The sequence below is a fragment of the Copidosoma floridanum genome, unplaced genomic scaffold, assembly GCF_036245765.1.
Source record: "Copidosoma floridanum isolate Cflo_tuat_1 unplaced genomic scaffold, Cflo_Japanese_pri ptg000022l, whole genome shotgun sequence".
Lineage (NCBI taxonomy): Eukaryota > Metazoa > Arthropoda > Insecta > Hymenoptera > Encyrtidae > Copidosoma > Copidosoma floridanum.
In genome coordinates, this window is record NW_028321899.1 from 2,494,494 (window position 1) to 2,522,318 (window position 27,825).

Genomic DNA, 27,825 nt, shown 5'->3' on the forward strand with positions numbered 1-27,825 from the left:
TCAATAAAAAGTGAGAATCTTTAGTGTGTGTTTAGCAGCCACAAGGCTAAGATAATGGCTGCAATGAGAAATTCAAATTAGATAAAGTGTTTTACGGATTGAGAGAAAACCTGAGAACTCAGTAAAAATGTTTTGATACTTATTTAAGAAAGTTTTACTTTTATGTAAAAAAAAAAAGATTGTTGCCTATATATTGTATCTTAAATAACAAAAGTTTTAGTGTAAGAATAAAGAAAAGTTAAATTTCGTTAATAAATTATTACTACAAAAATTTTATTGGAAAGATTTGGGAAAAATCAATACTTACAAAGACATGTATATATCATAACATTCTTATCTTTGCTACCATTTCTTTAGTCTCTGTCTTCAACGTCACTAATTAACTTGTTAATCCAAGCAATATGTGATTTCAACTTATGACGTGCAATTAAATTATTACTTTAGCACTTCCACTCTCTACAACCCTTCCGTATTTTTTTTTTTTCAGTATTATTAATTTATTTAGTAAGACATTTTGCACACTTGATAAATAGTAAAAAGCTACTAACCAAAACGCCACGTGAAGAAATGTACCTTGCGCAAAGCCTTAGTGGAAATTTTTTTGTCTTACCTATGGGGCTGGTACTTGCTAACTTTATGTTTTACGGCTTAGCAGGTCGCTCCAATTGTTACTTAACATTTTTAAGAGCCATAAAATATACGGTCAGTTTAGTTAGGTAACAATTTTCATTAAGTTTGACTCTTTTAAAAGTCTGAAAACTTTATTACTGAGGTAATACGTATAATATGAAATTGAGTGAAATTAAATATGTATTTCTTCACGTGAGTCGTCACTTAACAGCCTCCCCTACTTAATATCATCACCGTCCTTGGTAAATACAGGTATTAAAGTTATTGGAACCAAAATCATAAGTGGACCATGGTAAACTAAATACTTTAAGAAATAAATAAAAATCTCTATTTTTAACTTTCTTTTGCTTAGAATTATTCTAACCTTATAAATTAAAATTTTTTGCCAGTACTTTTCAATATACATATAAGCATGATAAAGTAAAAACAAAAAAAATAGATCACAATAATTATGTACTTTTTTCTTTTTGTGTTCCTTCTTTCTTTTTCATTTTTTCTTTTCTCCTTTTTGCGTTAACTGACATATCGTGAATGGTAACGTAAGTAATAAGTATTCTTTAAAATTCTTACAGTTTTGTAAAAATTTGTAAATTGTAAGTATAATATGATTCGTTATGATTAACGTCTTTTCTTTTCTCTTGAGTCCTTGGGTTTTTTTGCTAATGATTAATCTCCTCCAAGCATAAAGGTTTTCTGTAACACCTGTCTAAAACCGTAGCTCATAATGCCAGTCGTTATTACTTTAACTAGCATCTTTTAGCACGTTATACAAGTTTATTCTGATTTATAGGCGTTTTGCGCAAAAGACTATGCACTTTCAGGTCCCTTGGTTTATTAAATTTTCACGCGGTGGATACGTAAGCAAAGCGTTGATACAATTGTCGTTTATTGTCGTACATGGCATCTAATGGGCAATAGTCTAGATGGCTTAGAGCACCAAAAGTCGTCAACAACTGGGTGTACTTATCCAGATTTGTCATGACTGTCATCTTAGATACTATTTTTCACTAACGTGGGTAATGGTTTTTAGGAGCATTATCTTTATTGTATTTTTTTTGTTCTCCTTAATTGAAACTTTTACATCTGTTGGTTACTGGATTATACAATTTACTAATTTACTTTTGTATGGCGTATGTTCTCCGCCTGCTAAGCCGCTTTATAGGTTTTATTAACGGAAACAACATTTTTCCGTATTTGTCGTTTAATTAAAAAGTAAGTTTTCTCTATTGGATACATATGTTGAAAAAATTCAACAATATAGTTGGTATTATAGAGTTTTTGTATATAAGGACACTTATTTTGATCCTGGTACAACTCACTCTCACAAATTGTAGTATTACTGTGACTTTTTTATTGTTTTTTATAAAAGTTTTAACAGTTGCAGGCAGTTTTATACTTTTATTTGGCGCTTGGATTTCGACATTTATTGGCGCTTGTACTTTAAGTACTGATAATTAACTTGCCCCTTCTATTTTAATGGTTGATACTGCATTTAGTGTTGCTGCCACAGCCGCTGCATACCTAGTTGATAGTACTCAGCACTGTACCTGGTGTATGGTATAATACATGGCTGTTATTTTAGCAATAGCATCGGACCAAAATTATTCAGGAATTTTTCCTGTCTCACTCTAGCACATGCTAACGTTTAATCGCTTGCTGGCTGTTTTAAAAATATGCAGCCACTTGTAATTAAATGTGATGTAAATATTTTTGCCATCAGCGAGTCATTTCTAAAGCCTAGAATACCTAGTCTACTAGTGTCCACACCAAAATAAAACTTATTGCGATATAATCATGTCAGTAAGGGATGTGGAGGCGTAGCCTTGTTCGCTTACAAATCATGCAGGACCAGTACTGTGGGCATATCTAAAACCTTACAAGTATACGTCAAGCACCCTGAATACTTATTAGATAAAATTAAAAGCAAGAGATACACCATTTTATGTGCAATAGTCTATTTTTCACAAAAAGCTGGCTTTTGGACTGATGTTGAGTCTATCACTGTTAACTGTAACTGAGTCTAAAATAAATTAATATTCATGGGCAATTTAAACATAGAATAAAACTCTAACACAACTAACTTCAACATTCTTAAGCAATATCAGATGTCGTTGGGCTTAGAAATAATCTCCTTTGGCCCTATCCACCATTTCACTACTTCTGACTCCACAATTAACTACGTTAGCCTGAGTGAGAATCATTTTGTCAATTTTTACCAACATGGACCACCAACAGACATGATGTTGTCATGGTCAACTTGAGGATGCCTCCTCCTCCAGTACTGACAAAGACTTTACGATGCCGTATGAATCGAGACCTTTACTCAGACGCCATCATTGAAGATCTACGTACTCTGGAATGAAGAAATTTATGCAAGGCACCCAATGTCGATGACATATCCTCATACAAGTTCTGACTTATGTGCTTAATCACTATGCGCCCTTCCACACAATCAAAATAAACTAATATAAATAGTACGATAACTAGAGTATTATACAAGGTATGAGCAGTTACGTAATAGAGTCAAGGTTGCTACTGAAAAACGCCACTCAGAATTGCTATCGCCGCAAGTTTCTCGAGTGTCAATCCTTTGCCGAAACCTAAAAAACTGTTAGATCATTGGGCATCATTGGAAGGAATGACCATCGTTGTCAGCTTCCGGTCTCGTCAACTGAGCTTAACAATCATTTCATTGAACTTGAGGAACCTATGCCCACCCCTCTGCTATTATAACCAAGGATCTAACATGATCATCGCTGTCACTTAAGTCACGTTGAGGTAGCTTAAGCCATTAATTCTATACATGCATGCAAATGGGTCAGATGGCTCAAATCTAATATTTTTGGAAGTCTGCCTTCCAATGATTTTTCTAATTTTTATCAATATATTTAACGCTTCATTCCAATCGGTTGTTTTTCATAGATTATGGAAACACGCCATTATTGTGCCCATTACCAAAATGAAAAACGTCACTGCCACACGTGACTTGCAGCCCATTAGCATACTATGCAACATGGATAAAATACTTGAGTCTGTGGATTTCAACCAGATTATGCAGTACATTAAAAGCAACGGTATCCTGGACCACTTTTAATCAGGGTATAGAGAACTACATAGTTACCATACTGCTATGATCCAGAATACTAACAAACAAACCTAGTGACACTTTAAAACTGCTCAGCATTACTCTTGACAGCCCACTTACGTCACCATTTCACTGTGCATTAGTTTCTAGAAGGAGTTACTCAATGTTAGATCAACTCAGGCGCTAAAACTGTAGTCTACTGAGTGATACCAAGCTATTTTTTGTTTGCTTGCTAGTATTTTCACACTTGGACTTTTGTGTATTATTACTATATAGGCTTTCTGCCGAGATGGAAACAAAAATGAGCAAATTTATAAATGCAGCACTTTATCTCGTGGACAACCTATGCAAGTCTGAATACACTACTACTGTCTATGAATAATATGGTATCTTTTTCTTTTCTAGCAGAAGCCTATACATTATGGTCAGCTTCCTTGAGAAGGTGCTTAAAACTGAGTCCCCTTCATACTTGACAGAAGTTTTCGAACTCAAGACCAGATCATCCAATGCCATTGCCCTTTACAACTACGATTCCTTATAACTGCAAGTGACACCTGTCAATTTAGACATCTACAACAACTCTCTTACCATAAGAGCTGCTAGAGAGTGGAACGCCCTATCTCCTTCCCTATGCTACCCACTACTCGCCTAGCCCAAAAGCTGACTCTTAAAAGTCATGACAGAACACGACTGTCACTTGAATTCTTAACCATTTTTCTTTTATTTTTAATTAATCAACACTAATTATTATTCATAAACCTAGCTTAAATTTTGAAAACTAGAAATAATTTAGCATCTGCGTCACAATTTATGACATGCATCATATAATCCTTAATATTATTTACTTCTGTCAATTATTATCCAAGTGATAATTAACTTATTTTAAAGCGATATTACTTCTGAATGTGATGTGATAGGACACATTCCTTACAAACTTCTGTAAGCTGTCTAAATCTGCTATGTACATATATATACTATATATATATACTACAAGGCTATCATGGACTGTTGATCCCTAGCCTAATAAAACTATTACTTTACTCTGCTCTACTCTTTCAATACATGTGCCTGCATTTCAGTGCTGAGAGATTATATGATGACAGAAGAAGCAGTACTGTCTAGCTTTTATCTTACCTATCTGTTCTTTGTGTATTTTTAAGTTGTGGTAGAAATTTGTAGAACGAAATGAGACATAAAATTTAAGGTTTAAGAAAAACGGATCTTTTAAAATTTTTGTTTATCTCTTAATCAGCTTATTTTAATTATAAAAAAAAAGAAAAATATTAATCTTAAAAACAGATGTTACAAGACATATGTTCAACAAACCGATGATATTGAACACAAGTTCTCTACAGACTATCGCTGTCTTTTTTATGATTACATGTTAAGCTAAAGAACAGACTGTCTGCCGTAAAAAGTTTTCTTTTTCATACTCATGTTGTTTACCACAGTATCTCTGCTGAAGTGGCTGCATCACAACTAGAGCGTGTTCCAGGGAGACCTTTCTCTAATAATGAACGTCTTACTATCGGTGGTATTGCCAGATCTATCTCTAGTATCAACCTAGTGATTACTACTGGTGATTGCAGTTAATTTTTCCTGCTGTTAGTGCAGGAGAAACATGACGTATTGACTTCATAGTCGGGATCATGTCAATTTCTTTTGCTGGCGACGCAAAAACAGTATTAAGTATCAACCTCATTTATAAAATCAGGTCGATGCAAGGTATCAGTGTACCAATTGGTGCGATTAGTACTAATACCAGAAGTTCTTTGTTTGAATAATCTAATAAAAAAGATTGCGTTGATTATTGCCACAATAATATATAATTAATAAATATGTTTGGTTCTTATCACTTGCCAATAAGGAAGGATTTAACTGATGAAAAGAGAATTTTATCTTCTGCTGGCACTACAAGATTCCTGAAGTTAACCATGCTCATATTTTAAAAATCACAGGTACCTAAAAACGACGAATTCTTAAAAGATGCTTTTGTTCCAACAGCAAAACATCTTTAGCATGGAAAGCTCTTCAGGAAATTACACTTACAGTCCAGAACAAAAAAAATTCTATGTATTTAATCTGTACACATAAAAATTTACATATTCAGTTTTAACTAAACTTAACAATAAATGTAATGTCATTTGACAAAAATGATGATGATGACTCGACTGCTAATTGAGATGTCAGCAAAATTGGTAATATCTATGTTCGTGCAGGCCTTTTCAGATTTTCTACCATATCGGATTCCACAGTGTATGGTATCGAAGGAGATGTTAGTGCTAAAGCAAAGTCATCTTTTACATTAGCTACAGATACATCTGCATCATCCTCAAAGCCCTGTATCAAGTTCTGGTTTGCAAGCTTATCCGAATTCTCCCCTTCAAACGGCAGAATATCGTCTTGATAGGCGGGTGCCGTTCCATAAGGTATTTTTTATTTTTGGCTGTAAGATAAGTCTACTTCTTTTCTTGAAGTAATAAATGGGTTAATCTCCTTTTTTTATAGCTGACTACAGCTACTCCGAAGTATTGAAGTGCTAGAAAAAGACATAAATATGCCTTTTCCTAGTACACGTACATAGTAGAAAAATATTGGTATCCCCCCTTAATATGTCGCAAAATTAAAACAAATGCTTTCCTCCAATGAGCAATAAAAAAACTCAAAGGTGGCAGTAACATAATTGCCATGGTATGCATGCGCTATTGATACATTTAAAAAAGAGAAAACCATGCCATTAACATACAGCGTGTGAAAATATCTATTCTACAAGCATGTTGATCAGTCAATCTTTTCCCTAAAAACCGATTTCTAAAAATATGCAGATGAGTTAACATTTTTCCTTCATTAAACGTTTTAAAGCATACAGACCAGTTAATGTTCCCCTTAATTAGAAGATCGATAAAAAATTTTAAAAAGACGGTCTTTAACTTTACAACTACATTTGTCATCGAATTTTTTAAAAGGTATTTATGGAAAATATACTGTTGAAATTTGGCTTCTAATCCTATCATCGGAAATCATAACGAAAGCTCTCTCTCCACAGTAATAAAGAAGAAAAAGTATTTTGTACTTCTCAACTTTCTTCACAAACATGATGGAGAGAGAATATTTGTTTTTTTCTCAGCTCTCACAAATATGATGCAGAAAGAAAGAGAGAAATTACTTTGTATCTTCTTTCAACTCTCTTTTTACATAAATAATGAGAAGACAGTGTTTTTACCATTTTCGGTTTTACACTCTCGAACACTTTATCAAATATTCAACAGTAAGTCTAACAGCAATTTGAAGTTTCAAATAGCACCAAAAAAATAAGCTGGTAATATGAGAAGACATTAAAAGCAGCTTATTTTCCATACTCTACAGCGCTTTGTAATGAACTTAAAATTACCTACGAATTCTATAGCTAATGCTAAAGCTGTAGTAGCAGCTGAGCTGGCACAACCACTAGTAGCTTATATTTACGGTAATGCAGCACTAGTTAAAAATAGTAAATTATAACCCTACTGATTAAAATGATTTTTCAAGCAGATAGTTTCAGGTATTAAACGTAGATCAAATCCTTTTTTTCTTACCCCCTTTAGAAAATCATGTAATAATTTGTTGATCAAGGTAAAAAAACTACTTTTATAGAAGCACGCATGCCGTCATCACAATATAAACCGTTAAAAAGCCTTCTGAATTCATCGCTACTGCATTCAGAATCAAATTTATTACAGCTGAAACACGACTTAGCTTACATGTGAAGCTTGCAACTAACTAATAGAGAAAAATATCCATTTAATTCTCATCACCTATTACTACGCCTCTAAATATGTCACCATTTTCAAAATCACAAAAGCACTTTTCTCTTAATACTTCCTCTGCCCGATAATTTAAAAAAATGGACAGAGGAAAATAAAAATGAATTAGCATTGAAAATCAAGACAATATACGAAGAGCCATAATATTGGCTGTAATAATAAATATTGGCTAGGGAAATAAAAAAATTACATACAAGCAGAAACTAATTCTAAGGCAGGAAGCTTTAAAAAAAAGCAAGTTAATAATAATAGACTGAAAAAGCAGAATAGTAGTTTTCCTACAAGTTTAAAAAGTCTTTGTTTGTGAACCGAGAGGTTTGTGGCCTGAGCCGAAGGTGAGGTCCGTAACGAGGTTCGTAAAGGAGACTTTTCGAACGAGTATCGGAAAACTGCTTTTTTGCCCGAGGAAGTACCAGCCTTCCAAAACCACCCAAGGGCGGAAAAAAAATAAAAGAAGAACAATATCCTACTTTAAAAAAAAAGGTAAAGGTCCAAATGAAAAAAAAGTATTTAAATAAGGCACAGAAAAACAAATTTAAAAAATGCAACATCATTAACAAATAAATTGTAAAATCTCTACTAATACATCATATCCAGATCTGCATTTGTTTTATTATAAAAAAAAAATCGTACGTTGAAGTTACAAAACAAAAATTTTGGTAGGTTAAATTATTTGTCTTTTATGTTACGTATTCTTACATCCTATATTTTAAAAAGTTGATAAATAATTTTTTTTTTTTTTTTAAGTATTATCATATTTTTCATTAAAACTTAGTTAAGACATTAATCAGTTTTAACTGATGTAGCATCCAATCTCTAGTAATCAATACAGTCCTTACAACACGTGATGAAACATCTTTAAAGCTGTTGTATTGGCATAGCAATGAATCTTTGATGTGTTGAACAACCATACACTTTGATATTAATAGTTTTGAAAGTGTAGAGAATGTGAGTTACTGACTTACTTATTATTTTAAACTTTTAGCAAGTTAACAAAATATGTGTACTTGCATGACAGTATTGGTTTAGGAAACTTTTTCTCGTCCTGGCCCTTGACATAAGCCATTTTAGCATATAGCAGCTCATTTTTAAAAACATTCAGTCCTTCTTTATAAATTACATTGCCAGAATTCCAACAAACAGTTAGCTATCATCAGTATATATTTTGCCTTTTGTTTAGATCTAATGAATTCTCTTATCGAAACGGTAGCTTTGGCCCAAATACATCTGTCATTGAATTGTTTTTCACAAGTTCAATGTAACAAATTTCTTTGAAAACAAAATTATTCATAGAGGTCTTACAACCTAAAATGTTTATAATGTTCTCCTTTACATCGATAAAAATAGACTCTCAGTCAATACTAATGAGAATGAAAGATACAGTGAAAGCAAGATGTATTATTTATCTTTTATTAAATGCCCTTTTTCATCTCACCTTATTATCCTATTAACATGTTTTCTTTTCTATAACCATTTTAAGAATTTATTTGTACTCTATTTTTATTATTATACTTCTTTTTATGATTGACGTATAACAACTGCTCAGTATTTTAAAGATGTAACTTATATGGCAATCGTATTACAAAGTAATTAATGGTACAATTGGTGCCATTTATATTAAAAAATTTTCAGATAACAGTTTTAAAGTAATTTGGGATGCTGATAATTTTAGTCAAATACGTGATTTAACGATGCCATAAAGACAAAAATTTCAATCTGCTTTGGCTTTACTGCAATCTATTACACAGGTTCTTTATGATTATTTCGAAGGGATAGAGGCAGCAAGAATATTTATAAATAAATCCCTATTTGCTATATCTGACAGAGATCAAGAAATTACAGCTGCAGTTGTAGCACTTGAAGACGAACCCCAAATCTTCATTCGAGAGATTAATCAATTACATTACTTAAAAATAATAATACAGCATGTGTTCATGGTGAAAATAAAAAAACAGAAGGAACAGCTGAAGAGAATGCCAGATCGATGAATAAATAGTGCATTTGGAATTTGAACTACAACGGCTTTAATAGTTAATTTAAATTACTCAGACCTGCTAAAGTTTTTTAAAGATGCTAAAAACAGTTTCCTTAACAAGTATAGAGTTTTCTGAGCAAACATCATGCATTGAAAGTAAAGTAAAGAGTATTGTCGGCAGAGTATGTTATAGTTACAGATTGTGTTCCAAATACAGATATAAGATATTTTAACACTTAATTGGAAGCAGTATATCAGACAACAGATTCAAGTAATTTATTTAACGAACATGTGCAAGTACCACTTGAGAGAATTATAAATGATTTTAAAGATAAATGATTCTGCTTGGCGTTGGGTTTAATTTTGAATTGAGTTGTAAATAATAATACACTCAACCCTATGCAAGGTAGCTTTTTTATAAATCACATTACGAAAAAGCAAAAATGTCTAAATTTAATGAACATAGATGATTGATATTTTGAATTAGCTATTCTTTCAGCAGTACAACCCACGAGAAAAAACTCAATCTTGTATTCAATTACATTTGATATTAGAAAGAATGCGATATTAATAGTGTTCAGTTTCCTGTAAGCCCACAGAAATTTTAAATTTTTAAAATAAAAAAAATGTACTTAATTGATATTTTTAAAACAAACAATATACGCACTCAATATTTTTCCTAGTCACTTGACAGCTAACAAAAAAGCGGATCACTTCAATTCCTTATTTGTCGGGGGCTTTTTTCGAGATAGTAAAGAAGAAGAAGACATGAATAGAATTATTAACAATGAAAATATTAAGAACAAATAACGTTACGTATTAATAAAACATGCTGAAAATGTCTAAACATTTTTTTAATCTATACTCTCAAGCAGTATTTTGACTTATATTTAAAGACTGACTTACAGCTTTTTGCTGAAATATTCTAAAATTTTCGTAGTAATTGTATTTAGATGTATGAATTAGATTTAGTTTATTTATTATAATTCACAATAGGTAGTAATCATACTTTTAACTAGAGTAATTAACTGGCATAGATAACATTTCGTTTTAAGAGCGAGGCACAACACGTGAAATAAGCTGATGCTGCAATCAATATGCCAAAGCTTATAACCCCTGTATAAAGGAACGCTATCAAGGAAATAGGAATAAGAAAAAATATAATGTATTATAATGTTAATCATTCATATGGATAGGCTATGACCCAATCACTACATTATTTGGGTCTCAAAACGACAAAAAATGTGTACTCATTGGATATTTTAACCGGGCCAGATGATGTTAAAATCGGTTATATACTCGACGTGGATCTAGAATATATAAAACATCTTCACAAAGCTCAGAAGAATTTCCGCGTTGAGCATATGAAACCTCCTTGATCCAAACGAAAGAAATTAATGACAAAAAACCATATATGATTTACTGTGTCGTAGTTTTTCATTATAACAAAAATTTATAGAGTTATGCAGTTTTATCATACGTTTTGGTCAAAAAAGTTTATTGACTAGAACAGTAAAAAAAGTCAAAATTTTAGTGACGACTTTCAAAATATGTATAAATTATTTGATAAGGTGATGTATGAAAAAACTATCGAAAATAAGTGCAAACGTATTGATGTTTAGCTTGTTGTCAGGAAGGAGAAAATATATGTTGTGGAGGTACATATAACAAGACTAAACTTCCATAGTCGTGACATATTTTACGAGCAGTTTGTGGCTGTACAAGTATTGCGTACTCGTCCTTGTGATTGAAAACCAATATATGCTCGACTAAGTGTCTTGGACTTATCAAAGATACTCGCATATAAGTTTCATTACGATTTTATCAGAAGTAAGATGAATGATAATTACTAACTCTTGTATGCAGATGCTGATAATTTGGTGTATAAAATAACTTACTAAAATATCTTTAATGTTACAAGTAAAAATATCAAGAACTAATATACTTAAGACTATTATTTAGATAATGAACTTAATATATCACTCGTTAAAAAAAATGGTCTAATAAAGGATACATGTAGTGGAAAAACCACATAAAAGTTTTTTGAATTAAGAAGCAAAATGTATAGTATAAAAATTTAAGATAAAAATCCACTGAAGAAAGCTTATGTGGTTTAAAATTCCGTGTTAAGAGCTACAATAACTTTTAATGTCTGTATAATGTGATTCTGTAAAATGAGTAGTATGACGCGTCTGTAAAAAAATTTTAGATCACGCGATCATTAGCTTTTAACGGAGAGGAAAACGAAAATCTTGTTAAGTGCGCATGATGACAAACGTTAATTGCATCTTGGTGTTACAGATATCCTACCATAGGGTCATTTTAACACAATAAAGCTGGAAGCAACCAATAAAAAGAAATAATTGATAGAAAGTTGAGCCAATCAGGTAGGAGAAGCTGCAAGGGTAGTTACTGCATTATACCCCTTAAAAATAGACATAACACAGCAGATGAGCTGATAGTGAAGAGATCCGTACCATATGAGGAGTTTTTGGAACCTGGAAAGCTCATTCTACTCTCTAGAAGGAATTCAAGTAAGGTTGAACTGAATTAACGTAAGCTTACATTACTTTTCAGTAGAATACCGTGTTTATACGTGTTCTTAAACCTAAATGCGGTAATGGTTACATATTTTTACATAAAATATTTGTACGAAGTAGAACGTATATACATATTGCTTAAATAATATATGTTAGCATTGTATTCTAATTTTTATGTTTTCTGTTTTGTTAAGGATATTCTAGAAGCACCAAACAAAATCACTGATAATAATCTTTTTCTAATAAGATAACTTTTTTAATTGATTCTGTATCAAAGCATCATAGTATCAAAATAATGTTAAGTAAATACTAAATTTAGACCTAATACTAATGCACAGCTTCATAACTAATTTCATATTTTTCTACAGACCAAAATAAGTTTTGCTTTATTCCAAAACGAAGAATTTCATAATGAATCGCTCACTGCTGTGAATAAATTAAAACTATACCTTGTATAGAATAAGAAATATATTATATTTTTTGATGCCTAATGTGAAAGAAGATAGAAAAATAAATAACAATTTTTTTTTAAATTTTGACTATTTATTTAAATCATTCTTTCTTTGTAAGATTTTTTATTACTATTGAAAATATATTACAATCCTATAACTTTAAACTAAAAATTATTCATTCGTCTACCTTTTGTAAGTACTGTCCAAGCCCAACTATTGACCAAAAACATAATTGCTAGGCCTTTTAAGGACCTCCTCTGTAAGATTTACATCAGAATGCTTTGTTTTTTCCAGTTCTAGCTTGACTACTAGTTTACATATTTTTCTAAAAATCCTAATGACTTGTACTTTATTTTCACCAACAGTATCATTTAGTCTTAAACAAATCGTCCAATGTTTTCTGTTAGTATAAATTTTAATAAACGTTAGTAGCAAATTCAGCGATTAAAAATTCACTTGGAAATCAAATATCTTTTACTTCAAATCTTTTAAAGCACAATTAAGTCGCTTGGATAGAGATAGTCAAAGATAAGTGCAAGTTTCATATAAGTTAGAAGATTGCAGTATAAGATTCTTTGCCACTAACAGATTGCCTGCTTACTGACACTTATTCTTTTTTTTAATATTGAATGCATTGCTGCGACAACTTCCTTACAAGTTTTTTTTTTGACAGGTAGGGCCCATGCCTACTCGGAATAAACATCAATGACAGTAAGCATATATCAATACTCTTTGTTTTCACAAGCATCAGGCTGCATATCTACAAGGTCTGTACGCCAAGTTTTATCTGAACAAAGTATGATATATTTTTATCGAGGATAATTATGCCCTGCTGCATCATAAAGTTCCTTGACGATTTTCTCCCTGTATGAGTTGTCTTGGCTTTAGATTTTTAAGGCAGTCTGTTATTAGTAACGTCATGAGCTTCTTGTCTGTGTTGACACTTATGTCATCTGTTAACTTTGGGAGGGCAGTCTGTGTAGAGTTGTGTCGTCGGAAGCCCGCCTCAAGGAGATTAAGAATTCCTCCAGCAGTCAGGTACTCGGAAATCTGGTCATGAGCGAGCCTCTCGAGCATCTTCGACAGCATACAATGCAAGGAGATAGGTCGAAAATCGGAGGGGGACGAGGAATTGGCGCGTTTTTTGAATGGGACATTATTAAGGCATAATGTTTGCTCTACTTATAATGATTATTTTTATTTATTTTTATTTATTTTTAATTATTTTTTTCTGCATTCCAATTTTTATTAATAATACACGTTTGACTTTGTACCAGTAATGACTGTAATTATGTAGCCGTACTACATAGGACCTCCGAGTTCTTAGTACTCAATAAATAACTCTAACTCTAACTCTTCAATGTAAGAGTGATTTCGGCCCTTGCCGCCAGGCTCCGTGCGCCGGACTATGAGAGCGATCAAACACCTGGATTGTTCTCTCCCGAAAGAGGAGAGTAAGAGCCGAGCGAGCGATCGGGCAGCGACGGCCGAGGCATGGATAATCTTCTCTCCCAAACATTATCAACTAATAGCGGCCGCGACGAGGTAAATAAAAGTAATAGCTTGGCAGGGGTTGGCGACCTGGGAGCAGTATTGGTGACGCGCGGTGTGACGGGAAGTCACGAGCGTGGCGAAAGTAATGACGGCAGTGCAAGCGCGCTTATCGACGCCTCGGCTGCGTGGCTGGGCCTGCATGGCCGTAACGCTGCGTCTGTCCCTCGTCCTGGCATCGCTCACAGGGGAGCAACGGCTCGGGCTCCTCGGCTGCTTGCGGATCCTGCGGACGAGAGGCCTCCTCGGCAGGAGAATAGAGGACACAACCGAGGTGATAGGCCAATAACCGACAATCAGGATGCGCTTGTGGCCCTGGCGGCCTGCGCTAACGATGCTCGGCAACTAGAGAAGTTATCTACTCGATGCGCTGGTTTTCTGTCACGGCTCTCGCGCGGGGCGGCCAGGGGACGAGGCGGAGGTGGATGGGATCGCCCTCGGGATGGTGGTCGGCTGCGGGGGTGGGGGGGCGAGCCTGAGCGGCCTGGGGCTGACGGCGGGAATAATGACGAATACGGGGGACGAGATAGGCAGAGATAAAAGGTGGTGGCTACGCAGATTAAAAAATTGTTCCGCAAAAATAGGCGGCACACGGTGCAGGAGGTGCTTGAGGGGCCTCCCGAGCGCTGCGAACTCAGTGTAGGAAAGGTGTGGGAGCAGTTCCAGCAAACCCACGAGCGGTGCAAGCCACCTGGAGAGCTGCCACCTGCATTTGACGAGACGGAGCTGAGCCTCGAAAGCGGCAATAGGCTATGCGCCCTCTTCAGCAAGGTGAAGGTGAAACGGCGACTCGGGAGAATGAGTAATTCTTCGCCTGGGTCCAACGGAGTAACCTACGCTGACCTGCGGAGGGTGGACCCAGGGTGTCACGTGTTGAAGGCATTGCATGATGCGTGCCTGAGGCTCAAGATGACCCTGGCGGCATGAAAAAAGTCTGATACCGTCCTCGTATACAAGAAAGGCGATCGAAGCGATATTACCAGCTGGAGGCCGTTAGCCCTGGGCCTGACGACGGCCAAGCTCTTCGCGGCCCTAGTTAGACCGTCTGACTGAGTGGGCGACGATAAATGGCAGGCTGAGTCCAGCACAGAAGGGTTTCCTGCAGTGCGAGGGTTGCTAAGAGCACGGCTTCGTACTGTGGGAGATAATATGAGACTCAACTGCCAAAGGCAAGGAGCTCTCAGTGGCATGGCTGGACTTGGCGAATGCGTTAGGTTCGGTCCCGCACACGTCGATACACAGGGCGCTGGCCGAGCACAAGGTGCCTAGGCCCATTAGGAATCTAGTCAGGGTGGCATACGGGGGTGTGACCACTCGCGTCAGGACAGCTGGTGTGCTGACAGAGCCGATCGAGATCCTTTTGCGGGTGGTACAGGGATGCCCGCTTAGCCCCATAATATTCAACTTGACTATAGAGCCAATCATATGTGTCATAGAAGCGATCGGTGGGGGGTATGAGGTGGCAACATGCGGACGACCTAGCCTTACTATCTGGCTCCCCGGGAGGCCTCGAGACGCTGCTGGAAAGGGCGTTGGAGGTGGTGGGCGCGACTGGGCTGAGTTTTAGGCCTGAAAAGTGTGCGTTGCTGCATTTGAGGGGCAGAGGGTCGGCGCGGGCGCAGGACACGCGTTTTCGGGTTCAGGAGGCGGAAATGCGAGCGCTGGGCGCAGGCGAGGCGTACGCGTACCTGGGCGTTCAGGCGGGATACAGGGTCAGTGAGACTCCGGTGGGCACGATCGACGACATGGTGCGGAACCTGCTTGCCGTGGACCGCTCCCTCCTTGCCCACTGGCAGAAGCTAGAGGTGGCGGCGTCCTTCATCCTGCCTCGGATGGCTTCTTGTCTGAGGGGCTCGGTGGTGGCAAAGGGTCCTCCGACGAAGGCGGACGGAGTGCTTAAGAAGCTCGCCAAAGGGTGGATGCACCTCCCTCAAAGGGCAAGCATGAATGTGGTCTTTCTCCCCCCCTTGATGGGTGGGGGCGGGCGGCTTCCGCTCGCGGGCATAGCTGACCTACTCACAATAGCCCATACCTATAGAATGCTGCATGCAGCCTACGGGCGGGTGAGTGGGTTGGCGTGGTCTGCCCTGTTGGGGCTGTTGGAATGAGAATAAAAAGAAGGGCGAGTGAACAGGATCTAGCTGAGTACCTGTCCGGCTCGCTCGATGGGGACTTGGCGCGACCGTCAAGTGACCGTGTGTTTTTGTGGTCGAGGACGCGGAACGTGGCACGCAGGCTGAGTGGGGCGCTTGGTGTGAGGTGGAGCTGGTCCTCTGAGCGCCTTGAGATGGCCTTGGAGTGCCGAAGTGCGAGAGGCAGAGTACTTGTCACGCCCCAGGCTACGGCGCAGATTGTGCGCCGGCTCCGGCCCGCACTGGTGGAGCACTACAGGGGGCGTCTGCTTGCCAAAAAAAGATCAGGGTAAGGTATACAAGGTCACGTCTCGCTCCTCAACATCCAAATTCTTCGTGAGAAGTGGCAGATTTACGCGTTTCGCAGAATGGCGATTCATACACAGAGCCCCACTAAATGTGCTGCCACTCAATGCTGCAAAGAGGTGGTTGGCTGTGGCGGATAAGCGCTGCAGGAGGTGCGGGGCGGGGCTGAAGACGCTCCCCCATTTGATCCAGTACTGTGGGCCGAGCTCGGCAGCAATTGCGAGGCAACACAACAACATCCTTGATTGCCTTGCAAAAGCGACGCGCACGCCTGGAGAGGTGTCGATAAATCGCCGGGTAAGGGGTGTCAACTGGGAGCGCCAGCAGTTGAGGCCTGACCTGGTGGTCAAAGACGAGACGCAGTGCAGGATCACCACCATCGACGTTGCTGTGCCCTTTGAAAACCGTCTAGGGGCCCTCCACGAAGCTAGAGAAGAAAAAGTGCAAAAGTATCACGAGCTTGCGGAGGACCTTAGGTGGCAGGGGTACGCGGTCGAGGTGGAGGCTTATCTGCTCGGTGCCCTGGGCACATGGTGTGGGTGAAACGAGCGGGTCCTGCGCCTCTTAAAGATAGGTAAGCGATACGCTGGCCTCATGCGAAAGCAGATGGTCAGCGAGACGATTAGATGGTCCCGCGACATATACGTGGAGCACGTTTCGGGCGCGCACCAGTACGGCGATCGGGGGGCGGACGCCGGTAGGATCAAGCCTGGCCCACAGAGCCAACAGAGTGTAGCGGGACGGGTGACGCGAGCTCGCTAGCGGCAAAAAGAAACAAATACTGGGCATCAAGGGTGCAAAGTAATTCTGTGCAGCCCCACTTTTTTCTTTCCTTGTTTTTTTATTTATTTGTATTCCTTTAACGTTTTTATATGACATGTACTACCTGTAATATGATAACACCAAAAAGCGGCAAAAGCTGATGTATATTTTTTAATCAAATTATTGTGAACGCATCTTGGCTATAGCGAGAAATGTTGAAATACCAAAGTGATATGTTTGTAGTAATAATTACAAACTGTTTTATATTTTTTCTACCATTAATTGACTAGATATGTATACGACTAAAATGTAAAGAAGCAACATGAGGTAACATACTATGATAAGTATAGTTATATAGGTCCATGCCCTGTGGTTGAGGCTTGGCGAGTACTACGCGAGGGTATTGGTGGGCAAGAGGGACCAGGGCAAAGTGATTAAGGTGACGAGTAGAAGTGCGGTGTCGAATCATTTCCTCCGTACTGGCAGAAACATGCGCTTCTGCAACTAGAGATTTATACACCGCACCCACCTCAATGTCCTGCCACTCAACGCTGGCCGTTTGCGGGATTGCGGACCTCGACAAGAGGTGCAAGAGATGTGGGGTGGGGCTCGAGAGACTGCTGCATGTGTTGTGCCACTGTGAAGTCCATGCTGCGGCAAGGCAGCGTCGGCACAGCAATCTGCAGGATCGACTGGTGAGAGCTGCACGCTGTGCCAGGATGATCGCCGTCAATAGGGCCGTCGCGGGGTTGCGCGGAGAAACGGTGGCACTCTGGCCCGACATCGTCGTCCACGATGAGGCCTCCCGCCGGGTCACCATCGTCGACGTGTTTGTCCCCTTCGAAAACAGGAGGGAGGCCCTTGGTCAAGCTCGCTGGAAAAAGCTAAACAAATATGAGCTGACTTTGGACGAGTTTACCGAGCAGGGCTACCACGTCAAGGTGGAGGCCTTCATTGTCAGTGCGCTTGGTGCGTGGAGTGACCACAACGAGAGGGTCCTTGGCCTACTGAAGATCAGCAGATGGTAAGCCGGAATGATGAGACGTTTTATGGTGAGTGATACGGTGCGGTGGTTGAGAGACATATATGTTGAGCCCATGTCCGGTGCGTGCCAGTACGTGTGAACGAGGGCGTGACGGTGATTGTGTATAGGTGCACGATAAGCAACAAGAGCAAAGGCCAGAGCCCAATGCCATTATGATAACATTACAAACTTCTCAATATCCTGCTGCTTTAAAATAGCAGTCAAAGCCACATGCGATAAACTATTAGTATTGACAGTTAATGTGTGTGTCAAGTGTGATAAGTGAGTCCAGCAAAGAATGGCGATAGTGTCATATGCTGTGATATATTTATTGAAACTTAGATTTTTTTTTTTTTTTTTAATTTTCAATATTGATAACAATGTTAATAATAATAAAATTAAAAATAGTGATAACCAGAAAATAAATGGTAACGATTATGCCAGTATAAATAATGATGCTGACGAGAGTCAATATATCAATACTGCCAATAATGATAACAATGATGATGTTAATAATGATCATATTGATAATAAGATTAATGATGACAATGCTCACAATAAAGACGATGTATTAAATAGGTATTACATTCATGATTAGAATGATGGCGATAAAAACTATTATAATGATGATAGTAATGTTAACAGTGATAAAGTTTATAATGACAGTGACAATGAGGATGTAAGTAATGACTATCTCAATTATAATAAAAGTTAAAATAATGATAAAAAGCATGATCGTAACAACATTAATAAAAATACTACCAATAATAATGACAGAGAAGGTCTTTATAATTATTAGAATAATGAGAATAATAATTATTATAGTAATTATCATGTTTACAATGCAAACAACAATAAAAATTATAATCATTTACAATATAAATTGTATAGTAAAAATAATAATTATCATTATAAGGATAATAATACATACATAAGTAAAACAAGCGTTATAAGAATCCCTATAATGAAAACGATAATGACGGTCATAACGATAATAGTAATCATAGTTATAACAATAATATAAATGATTATAATTATTTTGATAATAATTGTATTAATAACAATAAAACTTTTGAAAACTGAAATAAAAATAATAGTTATTAGTATAACAATAATAACGGTAATGATAATAGTGAAAATCTTAATAGTAAAAACAATAGTGGCAATAATTATAATAAAGACAATAACATTATTAATAAAAATAACAATAATTATGATGATGATTATGATACATATGTAAATTTTAGTTTGGGATGATATGAATTAAATATATTTAAAATTTGGTCAATATGGTCAACATTAATGAAAAGTAATACATCATTCACGTAACGAAAATAAAAAGATGGAATAATATTATAGTTATTTTTTAAGATGGAGAGACAATCATTTTCCATGTCGTCCATTACAAGGTCAGCAAACAAACGTGAAATAGGAGAACCCATTAACGTGCCAAAAATTTGTTGATAAAAAATGTTGTCAAAAGTAAAAAAAGTATTGTTGAACAATAATTCTGTACATTGTCGAATTTCATCAACCGGGATTCGACATTTATCCATTATGGTCACAATACGTCGATCAGCACCTGTCAGTCGACAGCACGACAGGTGACGAGTAAGTCAACCAAACTTACGAATTCTCGCGTACCTGTGGTAACAATTTACATAAAAATTTATTGTATTTTTGTGTTTGAGCCTTCCAGATCACTCATTGTGTGTTTTTAATTTTAATTTTGTAGCCTGATGAGGCTGACGCATATTGTCAGCGAAACGTTGCGCATTAATAAATCAACGCAAGAAAATTTAAATACACTTTACTTGTATTTATTTATTTTCTCACATTTTGCCCCCAACGGATCACTGATCACTTTGAATTTCCAAATTCACCGAAGGGCACTGATATATGCTAACAAATCATATCCTAATACATGTTAGATCGTTCCTGCAATTAAGATTCAAAGACACCCTAGTCGCCCAACAGGAACGGGCATAAATAGAGACCGCGAGGACATAAGTGACGGTGAGATAGATTCTGAAGAATCTTATACTTTTGATACTGATTCTGAAAAATCATACATGAAAGTTGATAAGCACGGGAATGGAGAATTAAGTGATTTGGGCAGAGAATAAAGATTATTAAAGGAGGCCCACGAACTACTAGCATCAAGGCTGGAGGACAAAAATATCTTGCAGAAAGGTACGAAAATATTATTTTATAGAAATAGAGAGCAAAATCTTAGACATTATTTAGTCAAGATAAATCATATAACTTAGTGTATTGTAATAACATATTTGGACTTATAAGCTCTTTTAAAGTTAATGTGTACAAGCTAAGCAACCCAATCAGAAAAAATTGGTCGGCAAACGTTCGGGCCGTCAACGGTTGTTACACAGCCATCTGCGGGCCAAGTGTGGTAGCCGATTCGGATCTGATTTGGCTTGTGCGCAAATTTGACACGTGGCCCGACAGTAGGCAGCCTAACATTCGGTAGCTTAAGTGGGCCCAAAGACTGCCCGAACGCAGTGTGCCAAGAGAAGTAGTGTACTATCTATAGATGAAAACACACTATAGCTGGACCGATAAAAAATCTTCTAAATCTCAAAATTGGTTTCCAAAGGGATATTTAAGATATTATACGTAATCAAACTCGTGGATTACGGAAAAAATAGTTACATTCGTCAAAACTTTGTTAAACACCCTTAAAATAGTGTTTAAAGTTTATTTTGTAAATATCTCGTAAACTGTACAAAATAGGATAAAAATAAAAATACTAGCGCGTAGAGTGAAAAATTTCCTATCAATTTGGTCTTTTACTTGTGTTTGGACCAGCATAAAATTTTAAGATAAAAATTAACAATAGTATTTTTTCACGATACTACGAGAGTGAGGAAGACAAAGAACACGTGGACAAACAGTGCACGATCGTAGTCTGCTGGCAATATATTTGTGTATGGATTAACATGACGATATATGCATCTACTTAGTACTAAACGACGTTGGGCAGAGTTAGGGCCACCTTCGGCTGCCGAATGTTTGGCTGCCTATTGTCAGGCCACATGTCAAATTTGCACACAAGCCAAATTCGGGCCGACAGCAATATTGTTCGGCACATAGCAGTCGGGCCGAATGATTTTGTTAGGCAGCCACCTACTGATTTCTGATCAGGGAGTGGCGTTTATTTATTAATTCATTAATTTTCAGCCTCAAGGCAATGTTCTTGCATAACACAAATTTCATAGCTCCAATACCAATAGGATACTCTACAGTTCTAAAGAAAATCTACAAGAACGTTAAAACTGTTCTAGAAAAAATTAGATATTCTTTTTACAAGTGGCAAATTTGTGGGGATCTTAAAATAATTGGTATTATACTAGGTATGCCACGTGAATATGTAAGGTATTTTTGCTTTTTGTGCCATTTTAACAGCAGAGATAAAACTAACCATTACGTTAAGAAAAATTGGCTAAAACGTAGTGCACTAGAACCTGTATCATCAAATGTCATTAAACAACCACTTGTTGATTAAAGAAAGATGTTGATACCGTCACTGCATCTGAAACTTGATTTGATAAAGCAGTTTGTAATGGCCTTAACCAATATGAGAAAGTATTTTATGTACATAACCCAAAAATGGCTAAACTCAGTGAAGCCAAGTTGGAAGCAAGAATTTTTGATGGCCCACAGATAAGATCGCTGTTCAAAGATACTAATTTAACCTTGCACATGACAACTGTTGAAAAAGCTGCATAAAATAGTTTTAAACAAGTCTCCATACATTTTCTTGGAAATCATAAAAGTCCAGACTGTAAAAAGATAGTTAGTAATGTGGTAAACGACTTCGGCACACTTGGTTGCAACATAAGTATAAAACTACATTTTTTTGATTCACATCTCGATTACTTCCCAGATAAACTCGGCGGCTATAGTAAAAAGCATGAAGAGGGGTGCCACCAGGACATAAGAGACATGGTAAAAGGATACCCAGGAACATGGAGCGTGAATATAATCGCTGACTATTGTTGGAATTTAAAGAGAAATTCAAAAATAGAGAGCAAAAAACGTAAGCGTAGATAATTCTGAAGATTATTTAAGAGTAAAAAAGTTCAGTATCATAAACGATCACACGATAAACGAAGTATAGTATCACAAGAAGATGAATAGATATACACTTGATAAAATCATTAACTATATTGTTTATTGATTTTATTTTTTAGTTTAATACTACATTTTCGTTATTTGTGTGAGGCAAGGAAAACACCCCTAACTAAAGCACCCCAAAGGGAATGAAAGCCTGCTACAATAACGTCGTTGTTCCTGGGTTTGGCAGAACGTAGACAATTAGAATAAGGAAGTCATCGGCTTCTTGAAAACAATTCATTACAACATTTAAATTTAAAAACCAAAGAAATATTATTTTAAAAATCCGTCCAGAAGATACTGAGAGTTAAATAAGACAGCTTAAATTCTATTAATTTTCCCATCCAAATCCCATTTTCAGAGTGACCGGTATATGCTCCTCACTATCATGTGGATATGAAATAATTTATTTACGGTTAACAGTGAATGGAATTGTTAGATTTTATCATTATGATGTTTCACGAAGATGGATTTCTGATATTACGTCTACTCAACGTAAGAGCTAATTTTTAAAATTACTGACCAAGCCATTTCCAAACGATCGATTTGCAGTTTTTTGGAATAATGTATCTTATTACAAATAAAATTTTGAGTAGCTAAGTTTCAAGGTTTTTTTAATTTTTGGTCTCAGAATTACAACAACACTTGTTTTCTCACGTTTTACCATTATAACGATACAGTGCAAAAGTCAGAAAATAGTCGAAAATGCGGCTCATGATCGTTAAGTATCGAGGACTCGTGGTTAATGAGTATGTAAGTTAACTGCATGTGGGATTTAGAGGTCTCAGTGAAAAGGCTACAATAGTGGCCAGATATCTTTTTTTTTTAAATAAAGGAACAAAAAATTAAAGGAATTATTTTGGTGTTTTGACTAAGATTTGTAAGTTATGTAAAACCTTGAAGTAATAGGGGCTTATGAACCTGGAATTTGAGTTTAGCGACCTCAAATATATATATAGTCAGTATCGTTGGATGTTGGATCAGAATTTTTTGGTTTTTTTGGTAATAATTCTCGTTCTTAAGCTAAAATTTTAAGATAATAAGAAAACCTGACGTAACAAAATTTGATTGACCTCAGATTCAATATCAGTTACCTCAGATACATAATGTAGGTATGGTCAGACGTCAGATCAAATTTTTTCAACTTTATTTGTGAAGCTGTGTAATGAAAGCAACGGCAAAAACAACAATAATAATTAAGCGTATTAAATTCAGGATAATTATGAAAATAATAAAAACAATAAGAATTAAGACAAGAGTGCGTGAGAAAATGCTAATAGCGACGATAAAAAAAAAACATCCCTTAATCTCACGGTCATGACTCTAAAAATGATAATAATATATATTATAGCAATGACGTTCATGATTATTATGTAATAATTTTAATAATAACAATGGTTGAGGTAATAATGACGATGATAGCAGTAGTGATAATAATGCTGAGAATAATAATTAAAAAAAATATGGTGATAATGATGATAAAGATGATGATGACGACGATGATAATGATAATAATAATAATAATGTTAAGGAAAATCATAATGACGATGATGATGATGATGCTTACGATGGTGATGACAATGACAATAATGATAAAAATGATGATAATGATAGTAATAATGACAAAAATGATGACGATGATGATAATGATAAGAATAATAATGATAATGATACTGATAATGATAATGATGATAATGATAATGACAATGACAATGATAATGTAATAATGATGATAATAGTGATGATGACGATAATGCTGCTTATAATAGTAATGATGATAATAATGATAAAAGTGATAAAGATGGTTAAAATAATAAAAATAAAAATAATCATGAAAAGAACGATAAGGACGATGATGATAATAATATTAATATTGATGATAATAATGATGATAATAATAATGATAAACATAATAATAATAATAGCGATAATGATGCTTAAAATAACGATTATTATAAAGATCATAATAATAAAAATAATAGAAAGAATAATCGTAATAATGATAATAATAATAATAGTGAGAATGATAGTGATAGTAATGATGATAATGATGATAACCATGATGATAATTATAAGAAGAAGAACAATGATGATAATGATAATGATGATAACGATAATAATGATGATAATAATAATAATGATAATGATGATGATAATGATGATGATGATGACGGTGATAATTATGATGATGATAAGATTAATGGAGGTGATGAATATAAAGGTAATAATCATACTAAGAATTATAATGATAATATTGATGACAACATTATGTTCAAAGTTAATTACAATAATGATGATGATCATAATAATCATGATGATGATAATGATTACGATAACGATGATGGTAATACTGACAATAATTATGACAATGATAAAAAACATGATAGTGATAATAATAATAATAATGATAATGATAACAATGGCAATGATAAAAATTATAATCATGATATCAAAGATAATGATGACGTTGATAATAATGAGAATAACGATGAAAATAAAGATGATAATAATAATGATAAAGATTATAATAATAAAATCAATGATGATGTTAGTTACGATCACGACAACAATAAAAATTAAAATTATAATGCTTTCTAAGCTGATATAAAATAATAATGATAATTATAGTGATAATATACATAATGACAATGATAACAATAAAAGTAACGTTATTAATAATAATAATGATTGTAATAATAATGACGACAAAAATTATGATTATGATGATAATAATGATAATGGAGATTATGATAATGATAGCCATGGTAATAATGATGTCTTTGTTAATGATGATAATCATATTGATCATAACAATAATAATAAAAAGGTGAGTAAAGACGATACTAATAATAAAGATGATAAAAATATTAATAAAAAAAATAATAATAAAAATGAAATTAAAGATGATGATGATGATAACATTATTAATAATAATAACGATGATGATGTTAAGGATAATAATGAAGATAAGGATAATGGTTACAATGAACAAACTAATAATAACAATGATCGTAAGAATGACAATGACGATAACAAGTGTTGTCATGGTATCGGTTGTGATTATAATTGTGATAATGATAATGATGATAATAATAATAATGATTATGATGATGATGATTATGATGATGATGATTATGATCATGATGATGATGATAATAATGATGACGATGATAATGACGATGGCAATTATAAAGATAATAATTTTGCCGCCACCAGAAAACTGTGAAGAAGATGCTAGTGTTGAGGACATCTGTGTCAGCTCGTGTTACAAGACAGCTTCCAAAAAAGAGAGGTAGAGACGATAGCGCTATCAACGATTTGAGCATTTTAAAAAAAGCAAGAACGACGACGACGACGAACCGTGGAGGGAAGTTGTAAATGTAAAGAAGTAGGCACTTGCGAATTTCAAGGAGCAATTGGCTGCTAGAAAAAAGCTGGTAAGTATCACACTGACTCTAAACAAAGGTAAGCCAGAAAAGGAAATAAAGAAGTGGAGAGAGGCAAAGGAAAGAAACAAGGTCATTCTCGTCAAACCAGCAGAAGGAAAGTTGTACGCTGAAGTATTGGGATCATTTCGTAACGCGGTCAACTCGAGAGACCTTGGCGTGGAAGTTACCAGAATACTCATCACAAAGGCTGGTTTCATTCTACTGGAGCTTGCTAAAAGCATTAAAGACAAGGAGAAGCTGACGCAGGCCATCGTACTGGCTATCGGTATCGCAGAAAAAGTTAAATCAAGGAAACCTAGAGTCACCTTGAAGGTACTAGACTTAGAGGCAGTCACCGATAAAGAAAAAGTTTTAGCAGCCATCCAAAAGGCTGTTGAAACCAGAGAAGACTCAGGCAAAATTAGAGTAGCCATGCTTCCACCAAACCGATGGCAGAAAAAAATGGCGCTGTCCTATGTGGACAAGGCTGGTGCTCTGTTCCTTCTGAGAAAAGGGACGATAGCTGTTGGTTGAATCTGGTGTCGTTTAAGGCACAGGATTATCGTCTAGTGAAACTACAGGTGCTTGATATATGGGCACACAGGATACGACTGTAGAGGCCCAGACTGATCAGGCCTTTGCTGGAGATGCGGTCAAGACAAACACAAAACTAAGGACTGCAAGGCCGAACCACGATGTGTCTTATGCAGTGAATCTGCGCATGGAGGAGAGAGCACTAATCATGTGCCTTGATCTGGAGCATGCAGGGCCTTTAGACAGGTCCTGGACAGAAAAAAAAAATCCAACACAATGCCCAGAGTCTTCTAAGGAAACATAAACAGAGCAATTGATGCAGATGCCCTTCTAACACAAATATTATGTGAAAGGACCGTAGACGTAGCACTCATGAGTGAGCAGTACAGGAACTTTAAGCCATCTAAGTGGCTTAGCAACGCAACAAATATGTTGGCCATTTCAGTTCCTAGACCAGACAAAATCTGCCGAGATGCAAGCGGATCAGAAAGCCACTTCGTCTGGTTGAAAAGTGGAGGCATTATGTATGTCAGCTGCTACTTTTTACCCAACACTAGGATCGACGAATACAGAAGAAAAATAAATTACCTTGAAGATACCATTAAGGATAGCATGAAAGGCAATCTATTGGTTGCTGGAGACTTCGATGCAAGAGCAGTAGAATAAGGAATGCCTGCAACAAACTGTATGGGCCAGGCAGTCCTAAATATCACGGCAAGGCTCGGACTGGTCGTTGTAAGCAAAAGAAAGATCACAACTTTCCGAAGGCCGTAATTTTACTGAATCTATATCAGATATTACTCTGGCATCGGAGAGCCTTGCGCCAGGAGTGAAGGAATAACAGGTAATGGAGGACAAAAATTGCACTAATCACCAATATATCGTCTTCGAAATCACCGATACAATAGACAGAAGAGGCATAGCACGCAAAACAGAATGGAGTGTTAAAAAGCTAGACACAGAACGACTAGTGAAAAAAGTTGGGAATGGCAACGCTGCTATCTGAAACGACAAAAAAAACCTGAACGCAGTAGAAGGTACAGGAACTTACCGAGGCAACTATGCAACTTTTAAAAACCACTTGCAAAGCCTCCATGCCCAGAAAAAAAAAAGATAGAACGGCAAACGCTCAACTTACTGGTGGAACAAGGAACTTGCAGGATGAAGACGCTGATGTCTCAAACACAAACGCCTCTATCAAAGGGACAGAATGAGAACATAAGCCGGACAAAGGTCCTCCGAGTACCAGCTTGCAAGAATGACGATGTGAGCTGCTATTAAAAACAGCAAAAAGAAGTGCTGGCAGATTCTGTTGCCAGAAAGTAAATAATGACTCCTGGGAAAGAGCATACCAGATAGTGATGGAAAAACTAGAAAGACTTGCACCAACTGCCAACAAAGACGCGAATACCATGAGACATATCAAGAATACGGTATTCCCAACAAATCCAGAACTCAAGAATCAAGAA